Source organism: Chionomys nivalis, chromosome 9 (genome assembly GCF_950005125.1).
Source record: "Chionomys nivalis chromosome 9, mChiNiv1.1, whole genome shotgun sequence".
NCBI lineage: Eukaryota > Metazoa > Chordata > Mammalia > Rodentia > Cricetidae > Chionomys > Chionomys nivalis.
The window spans coordinates 16665998-16679621 of record NC_080094.1 but is presented as its reverse complement, the minus strand read 5'-3'; the positions used below and the strand labels follow the sequence as shown (position 1 = coordinate 16679621).

General features: G+C 41.6%; 1 protein-coding gene across 14 annotated transcripts in view; it reads right to left on the bottom strand.

Annotated features, from left to right (window-relative positions):
• Ptprt (protein tyrosine phosphatase receptor type T) overlaps window positions 1-13624 on the bottom strand; it is a 1077234-nt gene that overhangs the window by 92756 nt on the left and 970854 nt on the right. The gene's annotated exons all lie outside the window — the stretch shown is intronic.

Here is a 13624-nt window from a genome sequence, read left to right as displayed (position 1 = left end):
CTGAGTTCCTTGCTCGTGCTCACTCTCCTTCTGGTCCTCCTTTGGATCGTGAGACTTCAGTCCAGTGCTCCAATGTTGGTCTCTGTCTCTGTCTTCTTTCATCGCCTGATGAAGGTTAATATTCAGGGGGATGCTTATATGTTTTTCTTTGGGTTCACCTTCTTATTTAGCTTCTCTAGAATCACGAATTATAGTCTCAATGTCCTTTATTTATGGCTAGAAACCAAATATGAGTGAGTACATCCCATGTTCCTCTTTTTGGGTCTGGCTTACCTCACTCAGGATAGTGTTTTCAATTTCCGCCCATTTGTATACAAAATTCAAGAAGTCATTGTTTTTTACTGCTGAGTAGTACTCTAATATGTATATATTCCATACTTTCTTCATCCATTCTTCCATTGAAGGACATCTAGGTTGTTTCCAGGTTCTGGCTATTACAAACAATGCTGCTATGAACATAGCTGAGCATATACTTTTGTTGTATGTTTGGGCATCTCTTGGGTATATTCCCAATAGTGGTATTGCTGGGTCGAGAGGTAGGTTGAACCCGACTTTCCTGAGAAATCGCCACACTGCTTTCCAAAGTGGTTGCACAAGTTTGCATTCCCACCAGCAATGGATGAGAGTGCCCCTTTCTCCACAACCTCTCCAGCAGAGGCTATCATTGGTGTTTTTGATTTTAGCCATTCTGACAGGTGTAAGATGGTATCTTAATGTTGTCTTGATTTGCATTTCCCCGATTGCTAAGGAAGTTGAGCACGATCTTAAGTGTCTTTTGGCCATTTGAACTTCTTCTGTTGAAAAGTCTCTGTTCAGCTCAGTGCCCCATTTTATAATTGGATTGATTAACCTTTTACGGTCTAATTTCTTGAGTTCTTTGTATATTTTGGATATCAGACCTTTGTCAGTTGCGGGGTTGGTGAAGATCTTCTCCCAGTCAGTGGGTTGCCTTTCTGTCTTAGTGACAGTGTCCTTTGCTTTACAGAAGCTTCTCAGTCTCAGGAGGTCCCATTTATTCAATGATGTCCTTAGTGTTTGTGCTGCTGGGGTTATACGTAGGAAGTGTTCTCCTGTGCCCTACAGAGCTCCTTTAAATACTTTCTGTTGTCTGGACACTCTGGAAACAGTTTCTCCTTCCCAGAATCATCTAGGCTTGGCAACTTCACATCCTCTGAAATACTCTGACAGTCTTTGCCCTGGGGCCATTTTGTTTGTACCATACAAGAGATAAAACCTGCCAGATGTGGCAGTTGATGGGCATATCCAGATGTTCTTAGACTCTGAGGCCCCCACGCAGACATACATGAAGCCTGTGCCATGCTCATTTCCTGAGAGACTTAGTATATATTCCAGAGCTTTCTGCAACTTGTCTTTTTGAAAGCCATGTCCCCCTCAACTTGTCTTTCCTGTCACAATAATCCATCAGACAGGCTCTCTGGGAAAGCACAATCCAGTCCAACATCAAAGTCAGTTCCTCACAAGACAGGATACTGGGGAGACATGTGTGGCCTGCAGAGTGACCAACTGGCCACACTTAACCTAACCCCTCTTCGGCTTTTGTATTGAAACTATAATGTCTAGGGAACCCCCTCAGTTCTGGGATGAGAGTCTTGGTTTCCCTCATATGCTCATCTGTATTGAGTCAGGGCAACATTCTTCACTTTTCTCCCTTCCGTATGACCCCACCTGTTACCATCTCCAGGGGAGACAAGCTATGGATTTGATTAGTCTGAGCTTGAGACACTGACTGGGCCACACCTCACCAGGAGCTGAAGTAAGTATCTGTGTGTCGCCTATGGTCTCAGCATTTCCTGCTTCAATGCAATGAGTAGACAAGATAGAGTCGGCCTTTGAGAATTAGCTAAATTATCTAACAGACAGATATCAAGGACAGAAGTTCATACACAGGAAAGAAGGGTTACAGTGAGATGCTAAAAACCTTTCCAGGCTGTGCTGAGAATATTTCCCACTTTTTCTCCCACCATTTGGCAATAGGTTGATATATCTTTAATAGCACTGATTGAATGTAACTCCTGGCACATAGTGGGTTTGAGTCCCTGCTACATCACATTCTTGTGATTATGCATTAAACTTATGAGACCCAATTTTGTGCCAAGGATTTTTTAGACAGTGGCAAAGTAGGAAGAAAAAGAGTCTACACTCAAAGCTTGATGGTCGAGAAGAGAAAATACTTAGAGCTGCCTGAAGCAAAAAGATCAGAGCCTGAGAGATGGAGACACATTTAAGAGCAGAGAGGCAGGCATAAAGAAAAACGGTGGGACCGTGCTGTGGTAGACAATGGGAGGCAGATCCAGAAGAGCTGAGAACGCGAGGACTCATAAAACGAGTGTGATACCGTTGAGGGTTCTACAGAAGAATCCCACGTTTTAAAGACTCACACTCTTGGCCATAGATGTCCCAGCTGGCATGCACTGGAAACACTCTTTGCTTTGAAAGCATCCTTCTAGTATCGCTCCTGAGGTGGTGTCATGGGACTGGAGATAGAGGTGACATCAAATCAAACGCCAGAGCCCTTATTTCCCAGTTAAACACCATTATGCGGATGCCCGAGATATGCCCTGCCACCAACTTTCTAAAGGACTCAGGGTGCAGGCTGCATGGGGAACCAGCTGCCTGGCAGAGGCAGACATCCTTGGAGTTGGCACCTGGCAAATTTTTGTGAGACGCCAAACATTTCCAAACTGAAAAGGCTATCAATATGGATATTTCCCCCCAAACACATTGCTAGACAGACTGTAAACTTAGTGTCAGCAAAACCAACAGTGGAATGGAAAATAAATGCATTTGGAATTTAGCAACTTGTATTGCTGCAACATTTGTGATAATGCCGATGCCAGCACTAATGATGCCACGAGGACTTGGAACCAAGGGATTTTCAAGGTTTATTAATTCAACTGGTTGGACTCCCTTTTCCGTTGTATCTTACCTCACCTATTCCCTTTTTAACCTTCGATAATGCAAAAGTGATGTCTTTTATCACACCTCATTTCGCCAGACGCACTATGCTTAATTTTCCGTCATTAGGTTTAATGAAAACCCAATTTCACAACTCACTTCTCTCAGGCACCTACAAGTAAGGCTACGTTTTTTATCAGCACCAATTAAAAAGCGTTATGATGTCCCTATTCGAGAGGGAGCCTTAAAACCAATGTGTGAGTCTGCCGCAAATTCAACAAGGGCGCCGGAATTCACACGCTGCCCATAAAATGTAACTCAAACCAGCTGGTCCAGGGAGAGGCCATTTGTCATTCTCCCTCCTCATCAGACCTTTAATTTTCATTCTTCCCATTCATCAGTCTTGCATGTTTATGTATCATGTAATAATAGTTGCGGTTTATTCTGCACTTCTTTTTTTTTCTTATTTATTTATTTATTTCTTTATTAAAGATTTCTGCCTCCTCCCCGCCACCGCCTCCCATTTCCTTCCCCCTCTCCCAATCAAGTCCCCCTCCCTCGTCAGCCCTAAGAGCAATCAGGGTTCCCTGCCCTGTGGGAAGTCCAAGGACCACCCACCTCCATCCAGGTCTAGTAAGGTGAGCATCCAAACTGCCTAGGCTCCCACAAAGCCAGTACGTGCAGTAGGATCAAACACCCATTGCCATTGTTCTTGAGTTCTCAGTAGTCCTCATTGTCCGCTATGTTCAGCGAGTCCGGTTTTATCCCATGCTTTTTCAGACCCAGGCCAGCTGGCCTTGGTGAGTTTCCGACAGAACATCCCCATTGTCTCAGTGTGTGGGTGCACCCCTCGCGATCCTGAGTTTCTTGCTCGTGCTCTCTCTCCTTCTGCTCCTGATTTGAACCTTGAGATTTCAGTCCAGTGCTCCAATGTGAGTCTCTGTCTCCTTTCATCGCCTGATGAAGGTTAATATTCAGGAGGATGCCTATATGTTTCTTATGTAGCTGCTGCCTGAGCCTGTGAATGGCTCTTCTCTCATTACTGTTTGCAGGGAGCTTGGGTGGGTTCAAGGGTTTGGGGGCACACCAAAAAGATTTTGGGTCAACAGTTACCTGTCTCTCTGGTTTCTTCTCTTCTCTTTCTACAGTTCTTCTTCCTGTCTCCATGGATTCTGGCATATGCCCTCCTCTCCTATCGCGTGCTCCCAGCCTCCCAGGTCTCCCTGTTGTCTTGGTCACACTGTTCCACTCTCTTGATTGACACTGCCACTGCAGCTGGCTAACAGAGGCTTCCTAAGTACCCGCCTCATACAAAAGACATGCTAGCTACACATACACATGGCAGGGGGGCGGACAGGGTGGGCAGGAAGATGTGCTGCAGTAGAGATAAACACACCAAAGTCCTTGCAGGGAGAGGGGTGAAGAGATAAGTTGTTCACAAACAGGTCTAACAAAGCTAAACAGGGACAGGTACTCAGGAGACAGCGGATTATGTGCTGTAGGATTAGGCGCCATGGAAACTTGCCACATCCTTCATAATTCACCTCCGTGCCTCTTGCCATCTCTATGTACAGTCTGTGTTGGTACTGCCTGATAGAACTTTCTGTGACAAGGGCAATGTTTTTTCCCTCTGTGACTGGCAATATGGCACCCATTAACTCCACGTGGCTATGGAGTGACAGAATGATGGCTAATGTGACAGGGGAATTGAACTTTAAATTTTGTTTTGTTTCACTGGAAGTACCCTTATGTGGGACCTCAGGACATGACTCACTCAGCAAAGTGTTTGCCGAACTGCATGGCTCCTGAGATTGATCCCCCAGAAACAACGTACAAAAGCCAGGCAAAGGTGCCACACACATGGAATCCCAGGGCTGGGGAAGCAGAGATGGCTGGAGCATGCTGGCCAGTTGCCCTGGCCAAATAAGCAACCTCCAGGTTCAATGAGAAGTTTTGTCTTAAAGAATGTTAGAGTAAGATATCCAATGTCCAACCCTGGCTTCCTATACGCACACATATACCTCCCCCCTACACCTAGACTCCCCTACACATGCACACGTGTGCTGTGCCCACACACTCACTCCCCATTCAAAGATGAGTGCAGGGATCTATGGCAGACTGTCCAGAGGAAATACTGTGCAAGCCACGGATATAATTGAAAATACTCTTGTAGCAACATTAAATAATATTTTTATAAAAGAACACAGGCCATTTATTTCAACAGTGCATTTTTTTAACCCAACATATCCAAAGAAATATTTCAACATATGCTCAGTGTAAAATTATTAATGTTGTCTGTTATGTTCTTTACAGAGAGCCTAACTTTGGAATCTAGTGTGTACCTTTCACTTCTGGAGTAGCTTCAGTCAGCCCGGTCATATTTCCAGGGCTCAGCAGACACTGGTGACTAATGGCTACTTGGTTAGACATTGCAGGTACTCACAGATATATCTAGAGCCGGGTAAAATCCTAACGAGAGATTATTTAGAGCTTGAGTGAACTCTAAACAAAGAGATATTGGTCTTGTGTGAGACAGCTCTAGCCCAAGCACTCTGCAATAAAACTTTGGACAACTACAGAAGGGCTCTATAGTTTCACCATTCAGCAGGGCAGCCACTTGCCACTTGTAGCTATTGACCACTTAAAATATTGGACAATGTGATAGAGGGCACGCATATGTAATATCAATTACTTTAAATGTAAGTAGCTGCATTTGGATAGCGGTTAATCATCTTCTAAACTTCATTAGAAATGATAGTAAAATATACAGTCATATGTGTGTGAGCTTTGTTTCATTTTAGCCTTGGCTAAAATGTTTGCAGAACTATTTCAGAAATGGCCAATCTTCAGCCTGAATGACGCTGAGTTTGTGTCCTGACATAACAGGACTGGAGTCACAGGTTGGCCAATCACATGTCTGTGACCTTGGCCAAGTTACAGATTTTCTGAGCCTCAGTTCCTCCTCACAGTCTCCTCCATACAGGAAAAGTAAGTATGAAGACTCAAAGATACCATGTGTGATAAGTTTCCAACACAATGCCTGCTACCAAGTGTTCTAATGAAATTATGTACAGCATCCCACTGGTACATGGGAATTCACACAGTGGTCTTTGGGGTCATCTGTTGCAGTTTCCATATGGCTTGAATGAGATCCCCCAAGGTTCACGTGCTGTAAACACAGCCTCCAAAGTGGCCATGGCGAGAGGAGATGAAGTCTCCTGGCGCTTCAGCACTGGAGATGGCTGTTATAGAGAGCATGACTGACCCGTACCCTTCCACGGACTACTTTTCTCACCACCTGCATATACTTCCACCATGATGCCTTCCATCATGCCAAAACACAGCCAAGGGGTCCAAAGGGACCCTCAACAGAGAGCAGGGAAGATTATTTCACTTGGGATCCTCAGTGTCCAAAACTGACCTAAATGAATTTATTTGCTTTATAAAATATCTAGCCCCAGGTACTGTGTTGTAGCAATGGAAAACACTAATACAGAAGAGTAGCTTCTCTCTCCTTTTCTTGACTTCTTTCTGCTCTCTTCTGTTCCCACTGCTACTGCCAGGTAGACATTAATATCCTAATATCCTTTTTTTGCTTCTGTAGCCCTCTTTATGCAGATGGTCAAGTCATCCTTAACCAAAGTCTTCACAGAGTCAAGACAAAAATTTCTGAATCAGCCAACCAAATTCCTGTAATTTCTGATACCACCATCATTTTCTTATTTCATCTATCAAAAATCTTCTCAAATCCATGTATCCGTTAGGGCAGGAAAGCACAGAGATTGGATGGCAAATAGCTAGACTGCTTGCTGGGAGCACAGAGTCTGAGAGGAGAGAGAGTGCGAAATGAGGAGGAGGCTGGGTGACCTGCTTAGTGTGGGGGACATGATCAGAGCCAGTGCAGCAGGAGCTGTGACAACAGGAGGCAGCAGAGTCAAAGGACAGAACCCGATGAAAACTTTCCAGCCATGAGACCTCACATAAGTTACAGAGAACCTTAAATCTTTGCTTTTAACTGATGATGGTGATGTCCACAATTATATGCTATCCACCACGGCCTCTTTCCCTTATCATCCAAGAAGGTTGTTGAGAAGTTTAAATGGAATTCCATTGTGGGAAACATCCCATGGCACCTGGTCATCAGTCAGGGGCTTTCATTCCCTCTCTCATCAAACGCCAATACAACTGCAAGATAAATTCCTAACGGAACTGAAATCTAAGTCTGTCAACCAAGGCAAGTGCCAGAATTGGGAGGAGAATCTGTGAATTATAGCACTAGCATACTTAACATGTGCACAAAGATAAAGACTTAATTGTGTCAAAATTTCTTCAGAATATCTGCAAATGTATAAAATAATCTTCCAACTGATTCGAAAAGGCAGTCCCCCCTTCCCCCAGACTTGGAAGCAATTGTGGTTTCTGTGGCAAAGCAGAAGATGAAGCAGTTGCCTTGTGGTTGGAAGTCATGTTATTAAAGAAGAAAACACGCCCTCTATTTGTGAGTTCTAGACTTATACTAGGATTAGTGCAGGAGATTTGTGGCCCCTGAGAGAGGGACAGTCAGTTCACATGCCATCGCATACCCAGTGGAAGACTTTCTGTCACTCAATGGAATGGCAGACTGAAGTATATTTCCTTGATTTCATGTGCTTGATCAAATAAAATTGAACATGTAAAACTGAACAACATGCAGAATGTTACCTGGTGTGCATGTGGCTTTAGGGCTGAAATGAACATGATGCAATGGATATCTGACAGTTTCTTAAGGATAGAAAAGAAGCGTCCCACTTTCCTTCCAGGCTCAGAGAAATCAAAGACCCCAAACCGAGTTTGAGAAGTAGAAGCTCCCCTGGTAGTGCTTTCTCCTCTTCCAACCCCTCACTGGAATCTTTGACAAAGGCCAAACAAGTCACCTTTGTATCCAAAGGGCTTATCCTGAGTTTCTCTTTCTGATGAGAATCCGAGCATTTGCTTTGAGGGAAAACGTGTCCTGCTCCTCTGCACTTGTGCCAGGGCAAGGCTCTTGCACAGGCATGGGCATTGCAAATCACCATCACCTCTGCTTTACTTACAAGAACAGGGGCCCAAAAGTCACCAGTGAGGAATAGTGGTGGTACTTTTGCTGTGTTTACTGACAAACACTCCACTTTCTTTAAAGCTAAATAAACATAAACAAGACAGAAATTGGATCTCATGAAAATATACCATGTTAGCCACCAGTAATGAAAACTGTATTCTCTCTATGTACATTTTAAACTCACAATATTTAGAAGATTAGCAGTCACTGTGTACTCTTTACTGAAGAGCTTTCCTGTCTGGCAGGGACCCCAAATTAATTTGGGTGTCCCCATCTTCTGATATGGTTCAGGAATTTATTCCAAGACCCATGAGAATGTCCTGATTTCCATTTATGTCAGTTGGGTGTTCTGACCCCTATTGTCAGCCCTGCCCCACCAATAAAATGTGAGGAAAGTCTTAGGGACTTCTTACTGCTAAGACTAATCTAGACTGTCACTGGACACCATCAAGTCTGGGTTTGATGGATAATCACAACTTCATGATGGAAGTCAGCCTGGGGGCAACACCAATGTGAGATGAGATGCCTGGAAAGTCTTCTAGAACTGGTTCTGATGCTCGTTTTCCTATTCTGTTATACAAGTCACTAAGTTTTCATTGAAGCCAGTTTGACATGAGTTCTTCTCTTTAGGGCATGTTAGCTTACATCATAGAAAGCAAAACTGCATTTTTAAATGCATCTTAGAAAGTAAAATGCAAGAACATATGGAGAAATAAAGGAAGGGACAGATTAATAAGACACGGGTTTCTTTTTAATTGATCGTGTTCAGTACAGGCTAGTATTATAAGGCACTAGCAGAAACGGATCTCATTAGGGAAGGGAAATAGAATAGATAGTTATGAGTAGAAGGGTAGCTAGAATGGGAGGATCAAGTGGGGGTTTGTGGGAAGAAATATGGGGAGAGACAGCTAAGGAGAATTTGAAGGGCATTATAGAAACCTAATACAGTAGAAACTTTCTAAAAGTATACATATATGATACCTATCTAAATAAAAATTGCCAATATTGGGGGAGACAGGGTCCCAGCTGACTATCTCTTGCTACCAACAAAGCTTTCAGTATCTAAAAATTGAGTTGTTGGTCAAAGGGGTCCCATGGGAATCCCCAAAGAACCCAGGCTGTTGTTACGACTCTTCATAAACTGATAACAATTCCCCATTGCTTAAGATGACACTTACAAAATTCATTTACCATGATTACACAGAGCCTTCACCCCCACGCTCCAGTGATATGTTCTAGTGGTATAGGAAGCTATTCTGCATGCTCTCAAAAGAGAAACATAACCACAAATACAGCTACAAACCCTTTGCTCTACAGTGGTGTACTGCCTACAAGATAAGCTAGGGCAATGGTAGCACAGAGCTTGTAGGGTAATCAACCAACAACTGATTTGACTTAAGGCTCACTATATAAGTTTGAACCCATGCAACACTGCATGGATGGCCAAGAACCTGAGACTACTTACTTCAGAGACTTAAGTTTTTTTTTTAAACAAATAGTAATGGTATAAAACAAAACAAAAAATAAAAAATATGTTGTGATAAAATGATTCCTGATGATATTCTGCTGTATGTATAGATTAGGGCCTTGTTCAGTCATCACCAGAGAAACTTCCTCCTGGAGCAGATGGGAATAAATACACAGACCCACAGCCAGACATTACACAGAGTATGAGAGAGCAGGGAACACTCAGCCCTAAATGGGATGTCTCCACTAAATACCTCTCCTCAACACTCAGGGCACCCCATGGAAGAGGAGGCAGAAAGCATATAAGAGCCAGAAGGGATGGAGGACACCAAGAAAACAAGGACCTCTAAATCACTATGAGCAAAGCTCATATGAACTCACAGAGTCTAAAACAGCAGCATGCACAGGACCTGTATGGCTTGTACCAGGTCTTCTGTGTTTATATTATGGCTGCTAGTTTAGGATTTTATGTGATTTCTGAGTGTGTGAATGAGTAGGTCTCTGGTTCTTATGGCTTCTCTTAGATTCTTTTCCTTCTGTTGTTTGTCTTGTCCAACTTCAATGAGCTAGGGTTTTTTTTTTTTTTTTACTTATTATATTCTATTTTGTTATATTTAAACAAACGAATGAAAACATAACCATTAGGGTAAAGATTATCAATCAAACTATTATTTATACCTATCGGACAAGAGAAGATCAATTTTCTTCAGTGGAAGGACACTGGGTATACAGGGCGAGCCCCATGTTAATAGTTGACTAACATATAACAGACTCCACAGATGTGTGTGTGTGTGTGTGTGTGTGCTTCAGTTTGGTACAGTTTGGTGTTTTATTTTTTCTTTTTGTGTGGTGTTTTGTTTTCTTGGTTTTGTTAGTTTATTTTTTGAGAAAGAACTTAAAGTTGGAAGGACAGAGAGGGTGAGAAGATCTGAAAGGACTTGAGGGAGTGTAAGAATAGAATCAAAATACATTCAAAGTTAAATTTGTTTTAAAAAATAAAAAAAGAGGAATGCCATCATCTAGAGCAAAATGTCTGTAACTGGAGGACTTATGTTCAGTGGAATGGCCAGGCAAAGACAGTCCAGAACTACATGGTTTCCCTCATCTGCGAGAGCTAAAAGACATCAACCTGGATGTAAACTAATGATAACTAGAGGCTGAAATGTGTGTGGTGGGAGGTGGGATGGAAAGACCAGTTAGATTTGATCAGTGCATGCCTAATACATGTGTTCAATAGTTCACTGAATGTGATTAATCTGCACAATGAATAGGTTAACCAAAACTAAAACAAAAAAAATACTTTACTTTTTTTCTTTTCAATATTTTTTTATCCTTTAGAATGAAAATATAAATACACAATTTCTCACCTTTTCTTTCCTTCTCCCAATTCCTCCCATGCACCCTCCTCTTCCACTCCTTTCAAATTCATGGCCTCTCTTTCTTTAATTGTTATGTATGTTACAAATACATAAGTGTATAAATACAACTTGCTCAGTTCATTTAGCTTTGCATGCATGTACATTATTTCAGGGCTGGTCACTTGGTGTGGGATAATCAACTGGGGGCTCATCACTGGGGATGACGGTTTCTCCCACTCTCACCAGCTCTTAGTTGCCTAGAATTCTTTGTCTATGGGCAGGGCCCCCTTCTATAGCAACATGTCTATTGGTATGGTCGTTGTTCAGGTCCCATTTTTGTAGCCATACTGTTGACATATCCTAGGTGTAGTTACAACCATAATTTAAGATTTTTACTAGAAATAAAGAAAAGATTGTTGAGGAACCAAAAGACAATGGAATAACATTCAAAGTTAATGAGAGTGCTAGGATTTATGAGAACAAGGAACAGGAAGACACTTGTGGAGAATTAATTTGACCAACTTCGAGAGGGAAAGGCGAGGGAATGAGAACAGAAGGTCATGCATTGCCTCTGTATCTATCAGCTACTCATATGTGATCGCATGTAAGGGAAACAGAGATGCTTCCAGGGCAAAGAAAACAGACATATAAATGACAGATAAATGTGTTACTAAAGAAGAGAACAGGGTAAGTGAACAAGAGCAATAATGAAGAACGCCATGTGAACACAGCTCCCAACAGAAGAAAAACAAAAACAAAACAAAGAGAAAACCAAGATCTTCAAGTACAGTGTTCCCACATACGATTCAAAATCAGAACATAGAGTCTGATCCAGCAATTTAAACATCATCAATGTAGAAAGACTCAGAGAAACATTTAGGCTGGAAAAAAAAATAACAATTGCTAAGCTAAAAGAAACAGCATTACTGTATCCTCTCTTGCCCAATTTTAAATGCCAGACAGCAGTGAAATAAAATTCTCAAAGGGAAAAAAGCCTGAATCCAAGATTACATATTGAAACAAGCTCTTTTTAAATTCTGAGGTTACAGACAGGCATTCTCCAATGCTCAAAGCTTCCAGAGTTATACTGAGGGCTCTTTTCTAGAGGTTTGGGTAGGTAAGAAACAAGTAAACCAATAAGAAAAAAAACAAGTAAATAAACAAAACCAAACTAAGGAAATCATGTTATGAAAGAATTGAAATGTTAAACACTAAAACTCAGTAAATATAGATATGAACACAAAAGTCACAAAAACTATTAAATAGAATGAAGAATATAACTTTAAGGAAAAATCATACAGAACTACAATGCAAAATTTCATGTCTAAATTTCTAATTTTATCAATAAAAGGAAATACATAGCCAGAAACAAATATTATATAAACTTCTTTATTTTTCATACTGAACAATCAATGTGTAGTATTTTAATCTTGGTGCACTTAATTAAAGTATGTAATTTCTGTTTGAAAAGAGTATTTGTGTGTGGGTAAGTCAATGATACCAGCATATAAAATGAAGAGAACACAGGTTTCAAATAAAGAAAAAAACAGAAGGAAGAAGGCCCTGAATTGAATTCTATCCCAGGAGATTCTGTGATCAATATTTATGTGCTTAGGTTGGGAAGACGCCCAGATAAGGATGCTTGATGTACAAGCAGAGGAGCCAAGTTTGGATTCCAGCCTCCATGTAAAAGGCTGGCCATGGCCATTCATAGCTGTCATCCCATCACTGAGAGGGACGGGGCGGGGGCCAGGAGGATTTCTAAGGCTTGTTGACTGCCAGCCTAACCCTAGAATTTCTACAGGCTCCAAATTCAGTGAGAGACTCATCTAAGGGAATAAGGCAGAGGTTGTGATGAACCAAGATAGGTACGCTCTTCCTCTGGTCTCTACACACACACACACACACACACACACACACTTCAACAAACAAACAACAACAACAACAAACAAAACTTAAACTTGTAATTTGTGTAATAGAGCTACCATAAACCTAGATATCAATTTATAAACCTCAAGACCATTGAAAATCTCCCTGATCTCACAGGCAAGCAAGAAACCAGCCTGCAGAGGTATTTTCATAATCTAAGGTACATTAGTTACCTTGGAACAAAACCTCCTCCACAAAATATGAACTCAGTAGAAACATAAAATATAGAAAATGACAAGTTCATCCCCATGAGGGGGAAGCTGCAGACATGATACTGAGAAAGACACATCCTAAGAATTGAAAATAATAAAACAATTGGAGACATCATAAAATAAATATATTTGTATGGATTAAAGAGGGGAGGAAAGAAAGAAATATGAACCTGTAACAGTATAAGACACACAGCAGAGGCAGAGAGGGGCAGATTTGAAAATACAAAGTCAACTTTTATAAATGAAAAATATAGTCACTGAAAGTAGAAAGTACATAAAATATGCAAAAACCAAAGGATGTGGAGAAGTTAAGGATATAGTAGAGAGGCTGTCAAGGAAAAATCTCTTAACCTTTGAAAGTAGTAAATTACTAACAAACCTTTTGCAAAGGTTAAAAAAAATACCCCCAGACAAACTGATTAGGTAATGCTAGATTGGTAAAGTATGTTTAGTTGGTGAGTGAGCAGTGCCAAGGAAGCCATGGTACACAGCTAAGCCTTCTTGTAGACAAGGCCAGGGTCAGACAATGTGGATTCCAATGTAAGGATGATATCAGACATGGGGCTTCCTTCTGTCCTTCTCCCAAAGCTGCTATCTACACAGCTGTAGTTGAATATTTTATCAGGAAATGGATGGGCCACAGCCTAGATGCAGAGACAGTCTGT